The sequence below is a fragment of the Cydia strobilella genome, chromosome 16, assembly GCF_947568885.1.
Source record: "Cydia strobilella chromosome 16, ilCydStro3.1, whole genome shotgun sequence".
Taxonomy (NCBI): Eukaryota; Metazoa; Arthropoda; class Insecta; order Lepidoptera; family Tortricidae; genus Cydia; species Cydia strobilella.
The window spans coordinates 6,421,004-6,432,661 of record NC_086056.1 but is presented as its reverse complement, the minus strand read 5'-3'; positions in this window follow the sequence as shown (position 1 = coordinate 6,432,661).

The window sequence follows — 11,658 nt, the reverse complement described above, 5'->3', positions numbered from 1 at the left end:
TTTAGAAAAAGTAGCCACACACGGTCACCATACGCCGAGTTTTTATAAAAGAAGTCGAATGCCTCTCCTAATAGTTTCCTTTGCATTGTACACATTATTGTTTAAAATTGAAGTAGGTAGATACAATCCATTCATCTTAAACAACTGAACAAAGTTCATTATATCCTAACAGTTGAGTTGCTTTAACGCAATTTCCTGATCGGTAAACATTATGCCATTATCCACGTCAATCTAAGTCTAAACTTTCCAAACTTCCACCTGAACCAAATCAAATATTTGCACCCCGTCAAATTTAAATGATGGAAGTGAACCTCTAGACGACCGCTTGACGGATGATCGTTGCAAATATTGTCCCTATTGAAGGGTTCGACGCAACTCTAGTCTTTATTAACATTTGTTATAAAATACAATGAAATATGAAATCACCAGCTAACCAAGACCTCTTGATTGCAGCTTTCCATATACAGTTTCCAACACTCAAATGCCAGACTAGGCTGGACGTTACACGGTATAGAAGGTTCAGAATGGAGTGAATTAAAGCGTTCCAGATGACGAGAGATTTTGTATAATGTATCCGAGAGGCACAGGTGACAACGTAGATAAACGAAGCCTATTTATAAGTGTCAAAGTCACAACTCGCTGGGAGAAAAATGAAATGTTGTGACAGTCATTATGGGGCTGTGGATTTTGGGGTTTCTAAGGAGGTTTATCTATGCAGTCAAGTTTATTTGCGGAAGGAGGGAAAAGATCTTAAAGAAAACGAACTGTAAATACCTTAGAATAAATTTACTTGCCCAATACCTACTCATATAGAGTAGTTACATTAAGTAGACTAACGCTAACCATTCTTAGTAAATTAAGTAACTACCTCGAATAACCCGAAAAGGAATGTTCGGCACTCCATCCACGTTGTCACTCGATCGACGGCATCCGATACTATACAGACAGATAGGATGACTCGAATAGTTCCCATAGTTCACATTTTCGATATCCTATAATTTTGAAGAAGAATTTGGGGGAAGACTGCCGTATGTTATGATTATGTGTTTTGAAGGTATTAGGACATTTTTGGTCGTATGATATGGTATTTAGTTGGAATTTGGGATGGTTCAATTTCCAGTATTTTTTGAATTTGAGATACGCGCCAATCACCAAGACGATCGTCAAAGTTGTATCAAAACCCAACAAGTTCAGTTCTGATTTAACAGAATTCATCATCATCATCATCATCATCATCATCATGTCAGCCGATAGACGTCCACTGCTGGACATAGGCCTCCCCCAAGGCTCGCCACTCCGACCGATCCTGTGCCGCTCGCAACCACCGAATTCCCGCGACTTTCACCAGGTCGTCGCTCCATCTCGTTGAAGGCCTACCGGCAGTTCGTCTTCCGGTACGCGGACGCCACTCCAGAACCTTCCGGCCCCACCGGCCATCAGTTCTGCGAGCAATGTGCCCCGCCCACTGCCACTTAAGGTTTGCAATTCTGCGAGCTATATCGGTGACCCTAGTTCTACTGCGGATATCATCATTTCTGACTCTATCACGCAGAGAAACCCCGAGCATAGCTCTCTCCATTGCCCTTTGCGTGACCTTGAGCCTTCTTATGAGGCCCATCGTTAGCGCCCACGTCTCAGATCCGTATGTCATCACTGGCAACACACACTGGTCAAAGACAGAATTGGGCTCCTGAATTCCCTATGCACTTATCCTAGATTTTCAAACGACGAGATTTATTTAGAATCAGCCTATATTAGTATGGTTAGCAAATTCCGCAATAGCCTAGGTAAACCTAGGCGCCTCAGAAACGTGCTCTTGCTTGCCTATTGGTAGCGTTCGCAAATGCCTACCAGTCAAGAAATGCCAGAAAATGTAAATATCTAAGTACATAACTATAGCTAAGAGAATGTCTAATATTAGGTATGTAAATAAGTACCTATGTCTATAGAAAATTGGCAAAAAAATCTTAGTTTCGCTGGGAGGTCATGCGTGTTCCAAATTGGAGCTGTCAGTTTTTTTTTCTGAAATAGGAGGCAAACGAGCAGACGGATCACCTGATGGTAAGCGATTACCGCCGCCCATGGACACCCACAACACCAGAGGGGTTGTAAGTGCGTTGCCGGCCTTTAAAATGGGAGTACGCTCTTTTCTTGAAGGTTTGTAGGTCATATCGGTTGTTGTCATATCAGTCAGTTGCTTTGATGAAGATAAACTAAGTGAGGAAACTTGCATATAACCAAATAATTGAATACAGTACAGACAGATACAGACATTTGATCCTCAAAACAAACCTCATCATCATCATCATCATCATCATGTCAGCCGATAGACGTCCACTGCTGGACATAGCAAAACAAACCTGATCGACTAAAACTAAAACAAATTGTCAAGTACCCTATTTGCCACGTAAAGTGTGCTATTTTTATTATGTGAGTCAATAGATTAAGCGAGCCAATAAGTTTACACGACTTCCTCAAAATTCTTCAAGCGTTAAAACTTATTAAAAAACCGCAAAAATCTCAAAGAAATCGATCCCCTAAATTCCTTCGTGGATGACTGCGCAATTACAAACATCGCTTTAAGCTGTCGTTTCCTTACCGCGCGGTTTTTGCGTCTTGGAGGCCAATTCAAATCAAAATTTTAACATCAAAATGATATCTATTAAATAATATTATTAAATAAGCAAAAGAACATAGACACGCCCTTAAAATGAGAAAGTGATGGTCACCATGTCTTGCCCCAGCCTATTATTATAATCTGTGCCCCACCTACCTTTGTGTTTATATATAAGATCTTTTTGTTTTTTTTTTCTCGTCGTGTCTGCCCTAAAAAAGAAATTACAAAAAATATAAAATACATTATAAAATTTAAGATCATAACTCCGCAAATTGACAATTGGTATTTGTTGACATTGAAAAAATAAAGTGTATCCATGCAGCCGTTGTTATAGGGGATGTGCAAGAAGTTATATTTGACTCCCCATAAATTTTCATACCACGGGCTTTTATATAAAAACTGATTCTTCAGGAGTAAACTCCAAAAATAGGTACGGAACGATAATCGCCTTTACAAATAATACTTCCCGCCTTTTAGTTTCAGGTTTACCATACAAAAAAAACGCACAGACCATCTGTAATGCGACTAACGCAGCGTTAGTCGCACAAACCAACCAGCACCGTTACCATCGCCTTCACGGCGCCGGAAAATTCCTATTCGAGAGCTATAAATCAGTTTTCCGTTTATTAAAACACCCCTGCGGCACCACGACCCCTAAGTCATTGGGGTTGTTACGAGTATGGACTCCAAATATAACATAAGTAACATAACGGCCTTCGCATTGTCCACCATCGACAGTGGTTTTGGTTTAACCTCAACATTGAACTAACAGGCCAAAGAGCTTTAGTCGATCTGTTTCCAATTATCCAATATGATACTGATCTGTCAGTGTCAAAAGTGACGTTTCTTTAACCTAAAAGGTCACTTTTGCGACTGACAAATCGAATAACTAAAAGCTAAGCTTTAAGAATTACTTAAAAAAGACATTGATGTTGAAGGCTTATTCAAGAGTCGAGGACTACTTGACAGACAAACATGCATTTTCCAAACCAGAAACTAATAAACAAGTAGCAATTAAAATCATTGTATTATGGTTATTAGAATTAAAGCCGTTATAGGTGACAAAGCTCAGGTAAGAAAGCACATCAAATATTTTATGTAGGTATTTCATAACAATCAGTCAGATTTATATATAATATATATTCTCATTCATCCTATTTATTTTCTTTTCTTTTCCTTTTTTTAAGAATTGATATGTTTTCTATATTTGTATGATTTGACAGGAAAAGTACCTGTTGTATGTAATTGCATGAATTCTATAGTAATTTTAATTGTATTTTTTCGTATTTACTGGTACTGCATGTTAAATATAAGATGTAATGTTATGAAAAAATGTGTCCCGCCGAGTTTGTTACCGGTCCCATATTGGGATATCCTCCTCCAATTGAGGGGGGATTTAAAACTTCTCGAGGCAGAGGTATAGGGTTAGAGCCGGCGTAGATTTATTTGACGTTCATAAGCGCATTTTAATATGCCTACTTGAATAATAAACTATAGTTTGTCAAAGGACTGTCTCATTTCAAACATAGACAGAGAGAATCATACTATCTTTGTCTTACACTAGTACTAGCGCCCAAAAGAAAGGGATGAGTATAATTATCCTGGTTGTTACTGACTGACCAATTGGTTTGACCAACTATATCTTTATCTTTAACCCGTTTTAAGTGAAAACGCGTTTTCCCTAGACTAGTTTTCCGAAACGCCTCGGTGAAAACTAGTTTTTACTAATTATTCGAAATTAATTTCAGTCAAAACTAGTTTTTACTTAGGGAAAAAGAATGTCGTAAACGTATAAACTAGTTTTAACTAGGTAGTGAGAACTACCTAGTTAAAACTAGTTTATACCGTATTCTGTCACTCAAAAGATAGGTGCGACAACGAGCAAAGCGAGAGGAGCGTCTTAGGTTAACCGTGACCAAAATAGCGCCCGAAACCGGGCGAACCATTTTTAACTGAGGAAAACGCATTTTCACTAAAAACGGGTTTTTACGGTACATAAACTTTTAATAATATATAAAATTATTTTGGGTCTCAGTTTAAACTCTGGAGTTTTTGGAACCCAGTCATAAGGTGTTCGTTCAAGTCATCCAATATATCTTGGATGACGGGCGTTTTAATTTAATTTTGAATGTTTGGAAAATTTAATTTAATTATGTATTTTTTTTGTATACTTCCATTTCACCATCCCTATCCGGAACGCGCCCCCGTCATCCCTGCAGCTAGGGGCGTGTAGTGCTCTTTTTAATCTGCGCCCGTAATCTTCGCCGGAGCTGTTCGCGGATAAACGCTGCATTGTCGACCGCAAGGGGACTCAATATTTGGACGATAAATTTTGTGCCTGAAAATAAACAAAAAATATGTGGCAATAGATTATTTTTCAAGATTTACTGTGTTTGAATATCGCTTTAAAGAAGTTTCCTTGATGTATATAACATCCGCCTGTAATTTTCAGTAAGTGTTAGCAGTCATAAAAATTAAGTTTTTTGTAATACTTAAAAGACAGTTTATTTGAAGCGCTGGTGGCCTAACTGCGCAGATTTTGCAATGAAGTGTGGAGGTAATATTTTATCACTTACACACTTTGTCGCGTCTAATCAGTGTAGAGTTAGCTTGGTCCAACTATAGCGAAGGATGTAATTACTACTATGTATTACAGAACGCCAAAATCGTACATAGGCGACGTGCCTATTTCCCTTTAATATTTATTTTTTTATTTTATTTATACTTTATTGCACATAAAATAAGTACAAATGGTGCACTTAATGCCTTAAGGCATTCTCTACCAGTCAACCACTGGGCCAAAAAGAGACGTTTGTTGGTGCAGGCTTTGTACTGTATTTGAAAATAATTAAACGATATCACTACCTACTATTTACAAATTAAATACTAATTATAGTATACCTATTATATTTAAATCATAAACTTAAACGTATCTTTGTATGATACACTTACATACATATCTACATACTATTTAATTTTAGGATCATGACGCTGGACATACCTATCTAGTAAAATTATGTCATTGTAGTAAACGCTTGAGCTGGTGGAGTGAGAAAAAACATTTAGCTTAGCTTAGCTTTCCTAAACCTAGAAGGCCAAAGATTTCTGTATCAGCCATACCAGCAAGAATTCTATTTTAAATGGCGCTGATTAAAACAATAGCTAATAATAATCGTGCGTCACAGCAATTTGTCTTATAAATATTTTAAAAACATCCCTTAGTAATTTACACAGAACCCTAATGGCTCTCAAAAACCGTTCAATTACGACCCTGTCACACACAATGCCCATAAAATGATTGCTTGAGCCTATGCCTCAGTGGCGAGCGGCCAACAAAGAATAAATGATTTGATTGGAAAATTCAACTTATACCCTCCGTCCCGTTGTGTAAATGTGGTTTGTTCATCAATTTTGCCGTCATCAGAAGTTGACGCTTTTTTGATGAAAAAACGGGCGAATGTTTTGATAGGATACAATATTGTGTTCGGCCAATTTTAGGAAAAAGGTATGCCTGCGGTTTATTCGATGCTGCTCAAAATTAAATGTGCGCGTATGTCAAAGTATCGATAAGAGTACTTAGACGTACATTGTCTGAGAATTACCGTTTTCCGATTGTTAATTTATAATGTAGGGGTCGTCGGCTGGTGTCCCATCGGTAGTACTTGAGCCACCAGGTCTTAGTCGCACAGATAGTAAACGGCCTAATGGCCTGACGCTACGCGCTAGTATCATGAGTAAGGGGGCAGTGCTTGGTGTGGGATGCTTACTAAGCTTAATCGAAACACCCTTGTCTACCTTCATAATATAACCGCCGTAACCGGAAAATTACCTACCGGCGTAAAAAAGTATATTCCACAAGTTCCATTCGTAATTAAGTATAAGAATCAATGTTATTTTTGGACTAGTCCGTTTTTTCTCAATATCATTCTTATTAGTCACGATATTCGAGTTCATTTTGGTCCATAGTTAGGAGCTTTTGGATTATTCAATTCAATTCAATTCAATTCAATTTATTTTGTATCAGACATAAGTAATTAGTCCATAGAAATGTTAGTAACAAAAAAAACTTATTTTATACGTTAGCAACTTACAGACTACTTAAAATATGTTATATACAGTACCTCTTGACTCCATATGAATGGAATTCCAGTGCCGCCAGACTGCACTAGTCGGGCACTGTGACACCAGATTCAGGAGACTGTTGGTACTCTCCTGCACGCGGCGCATCAGGGAAGCGGTTCTCTTGCGTATTATTGATATAAAGCTGTCCACGCGTGCCTCGGCGAACATACCTGATGCGCTACAAAAGCGTGGTAGCCCCAACAGTAACCTGAATCCGTTGTTATACTGGACACGCAGAGCATTAAATGTTTTCTTAGTATAGTCAGTCCAGAGGCTGCACGTGTAAAAGGTTTGACAAAACGACTTAAATAATGTAGTTTTGACATCCCCATTACACCGTGCAAACCTACGGGCCAACATATTACAGCGAACGGTCAATGCTCTGCGCTCCCTTTCCATGTCCATGTCGTCCTTGAGGTTATCGGTGACCCAGTGACCAAGGTACTTGAACCGAGTAGTCTTCGTGAGTGGAGTTGTGGATAGTTGGGTTGGTTTCGGTATATTTTTGACGGTTTTTAGTAATATTTATTATTAGATGAAGGGCATCGTCAGTTACAGCCATCTATGTACCTATAGTTCACGATGCAATCATGAAAATAGTCACCTCAATAACTCAATTGTAGTAAATAGATATTTTTAATATAAGTACATAAGAAAAGCTCGTAAACGTAGGTAGATGCAATAGGGTATTCTATATTTTTTTTTATGAATGGTATCAGTCGATCAGGTTTGTTTTGAGGATCAAATGTCTGTATGTCTTAAAGCAATACAAAAGTCACAAATGATGGTCAAAGTCTGGCACCCGCACTTTACTGACGAAACGCTTCATACAAAATGACATTACATCGTGACGTCAGCATGTAACGTCGCTATCGCTTAGAAGTTAGAAGCCTTGGAAGATATATTATAACCAACGGAGACGCCTTATCTGTAATTTGCTGTACAAAAAAGTCTGCCAATTTTTGCGGGGGAGGGGAACGTCAAATGTATACGTAACGTCAAAATAATATAATTGTGCATGACCATTGGCCGACTATTTTCGACAGAGGGGAACGCCTGTTTATGGCGTTTGTTTATATCCTCTAAGTTAGAAGCCGTGGAAAACAAGGAAAATTTTGTCGGTGAAATAATGCGTTTATGTATATTGATGCCATACATTTTTTTTAAATAAAATGTAAGGAATCGAATGATACTATTTTTATTTTTCTATTTGGAAGTTTTTTTTTTTAAACTGATGTATTTATTAATTAAACCCATATATTTTTTAAGCTTCCAATTTATTCTAATAAATTGATCATTTTTTATCTATTTATTTAGTTATAAAATTAACATGTGGAAAATACCCTATTGGAATAAGAAGGTGGTACAACGCGGAACAGTGAATTTAGTTAACTCAAATAATATTAACATACTCGTAAGTCAATTGTCTTCCTAATTTAGGTTGAGGTTTAGCACGTGTATCCCAACTCGAGGGAAATCAGCTGCCAATGCCAGTACAGTCAGCCTGGTTTAACAGGTTAATTAATTGAGAACCAAGGGCCTTAGGGCTCGTTAAGTGTTCCCGGAAATCTTCAAAGAGTCAGGCAATCGTAGGCGTAGCACTACCACTAGGTACAGATCGCTTACTAACTAGATTACACACATATCCAATTGTGATACCGTATTATAAACTGAAATAGATGTCATATATTAAATAAAAGTGACGAAGCACTCCAGTGGTAAAGGCCAGAACCGAACCGGCGTCTTTAGCTATCGCGGCCAACGCTATAACCCCTAGGCCATTCCATCACGGCGTAGGCGGTCCCAAGTTCTCGACTATATGCCATCTTAGTAAGACTAGGCGTCTTTGACCAACTCTAAGAGCGAGCAGTACGTGCTTGCACCTCCTATACGAATCCCTTACGGGATTATGATATAGCGAGAGATTTTGGTGCTGTCATCTATACGCAACTTTTGGAAACAAATCAAATAATTTTTATCACCTATTATTTTTTTTTACCTAGAAGACAAATATTTCATGACAATGACAGTTCCATTGGGTTATGTAATACCTACCTATCGAATCCCATGTCCGATGTAGTTGGAAAGGTATTAAATGTTGTTAAGTGCGGTCTGAGGGACAGATATGTGTGATGTACATACTAGATTTGGCTGTTTATTTTTTTAACTTTGTTAATTAAGTGATGTTTTATGGGGCGACATATTCGTTCACTCGAAAAAGCCCTTTAATAAAGATTAAAAAAAAAAAAACTATACGCAACTTTTGGAAACAAATCAAATAATTTTTATCACATTGATTTGTTTCTAAAAGTTGTGTCATACCGTATTCTCGCCCAAAATGTATCCCAACTGCAGCGTAAAAAATTACTCGTTTTTTTTTACTTTGCGATGTCTACAGGAAAGACGCGAACGAGTTCAGCATCAAAAAATATGTATGACAGCGTGTGGTAACGTAAAGGGGCGTAGCAACGGGAGCGCAGACACCTATTTAATTTATTAATTTTAGATTAAGTCAGGTCCCCACAGAAAACCAGCGCCACGGTTTGCCACGGCATTATGCTGAGTGGGGATCCTTTTTAGCGTCCAAATGTTTTTTTGTCTGCATGCCTTTCTTTTTTATGTTGTGGCGTCAAATAAATGTATTTTTCCCCTCACTAGCTCAGAAAGCCGTCTTTTATCCTTTAAAACAAGCGGGGAAAAACGCATTTTATCCACTAGTGGGGAAAGTAATTTGACCTTGGATGGAGCGTGTTTAAGTAGCTTGACAGATAACAAAACGTAAAACGCTCATAATAATGGTTTCGTTCGATATTAATTATCATTAAATAAATGGTTTGAGAATCTAATAAAAAATACCAAATTTAGCTTTATTTTATAATTTTAAGTCGTAAACCTTAAAATTCCATAAGAAACGTTAGATTTTTATGATGTTAAATATAATTCTGAACGCACAAGTTGAGTCGATGCAATTTCTAAACGCATCGTTGACATTTCATACGTCAGAACAGAAATGTCAACATTGTCAACAAAATTTTTACTTAGAAACACTTCTCACCGACTCACGTAAAAATCAGAATTTCCAGTGTTTTCTGTTAAAATATCGTTAAAAAAATAAGTGATTCCAGTGATGAAGATGATCTAACGTCTGTGGATGTTGCACTTTCCTCGCTATAGTGAGGGGAAAAGTTTTGTGTTACACATGGGTGCAAATGTATTTTACTTCTCGTGTGTTGAAGCACTTGCTCCGCTCAGGATTCTATTTTAGAACCACTCGCTTCGCTCGTGGTTCAACTATAGAATCCTTTCGCTTGCTCGTGTTTCAATTCCACACTCGCGGGTAAAATACAACTTTGCACCCTTGTATAACAAATAACTATTCTTTCTTTCTTTCTTTCTTTCTATTTTAGAATGAAAATCACAACTGCTGATCACATTAAGACACGTCGCATTAATTGGCGCCCCCATTTTTAATTTAGACGTGGACTCACGTAAATAGATTACAAATCTCAACAAAACATGAGTCGATAGATAAATGGTCATAGCCTTTTTCAGTTCTGGTGTAAACTGGTGTAGAGTACTAAGTGGCCGACGGCGTCATCTGCATATGCGGAGTACATCTGGGTCAGTCTATGACTTAGATACAAATTAATAAGGAAAATTAAGGGTCTTTAAATGAAAATCCTCCTTAGAAATGGTTAAGAATTTGCTGTTACTTTATTTACTTACCTACTTAAGAAATGATCGTTTAGACTTTCTCTTATTTTATAAACAAAATACCTACTTTAAATAACTTGTACGCCTAACAATAATTACATACCTAATAAATAACTGTCACCTACTTAACCTTTTGGATGCCTATGACCGATATATACGCAATGTAGGTTCAAAGCCATAGACCGATTAATCGGTCATAGGTCATAGACCGCAGATCAACATAGACCTACATGAATATGCATAAATTTCAATTTCAGTTTTGTCACTTCGGTGACGTGGCGTCTGGATGACTGCTTTTGTGTTTGACACGGCGTTGAAAAGGTTAACTGTTACCTGTGATGAAATAATATCATGAATCTAGTATAACTGGATCGGTCATGAGGAGTGGGGGGAAATGACCGAACGGGATAGTCTTATGTATCTTTCAGTAGTAGTGACAGAGAGCAATATATTACTTTTTGTCTTTGTCATAGTTTCACTTTTCCACCGCTGCCACAATCGAGTTTGTGGCAAACAAATAAATACGTGACATGTCATGCTTGTTCGTTGCTTGTTTAATTATTGTTGTTTTGTATGAAATTGTACTTTGTCTTATGAAATAAATTATAGTGATGGTTAGCGTTTTGAATGCTTGAACTTTGATAAAATAATGGTGAATTGTTCTGTAATCGGCTGTAATAGCCGCTCTGAGCAAAAATATGAGAACAAAGCCTTTCACACGTAAGTACGGTATTTTAGACCTTCCTCTTAACGCAATAATTATGTGAGAATAACATCGTAAAATTACGTTACACTAAAAGCAATGTAGAATCAAACGATTTCAAGTAAAATATCACAATTATTTACGCAAATTAACAAAACATTATTTATAAAATTATCCGCTCAAATTACGTAGGTTGTTTGTGGTCTGTCAGCTACTCAAGACGAGTCTGAGGTCAACCATTTTTAAACTTCTTCTAATTTAGCTGCATAACAATCATGTTAGGGATACCAGATGAAAATATCATAATTTTATGGGTAATTTTGACCTCGAAGTTTTTTCGTACTTCTAATTCCAAAAAAAAAAATTAACAAATGTTGTGAAGATTAAATGTGGTGTATATTAATTGGTGTGAATAATGTGATTGCGATTTGTGATTTCTTAAAATTAAAACGCAATAATACATTGTATTTTACGTTTTATTCACTAAACATGTTTAGTTTTG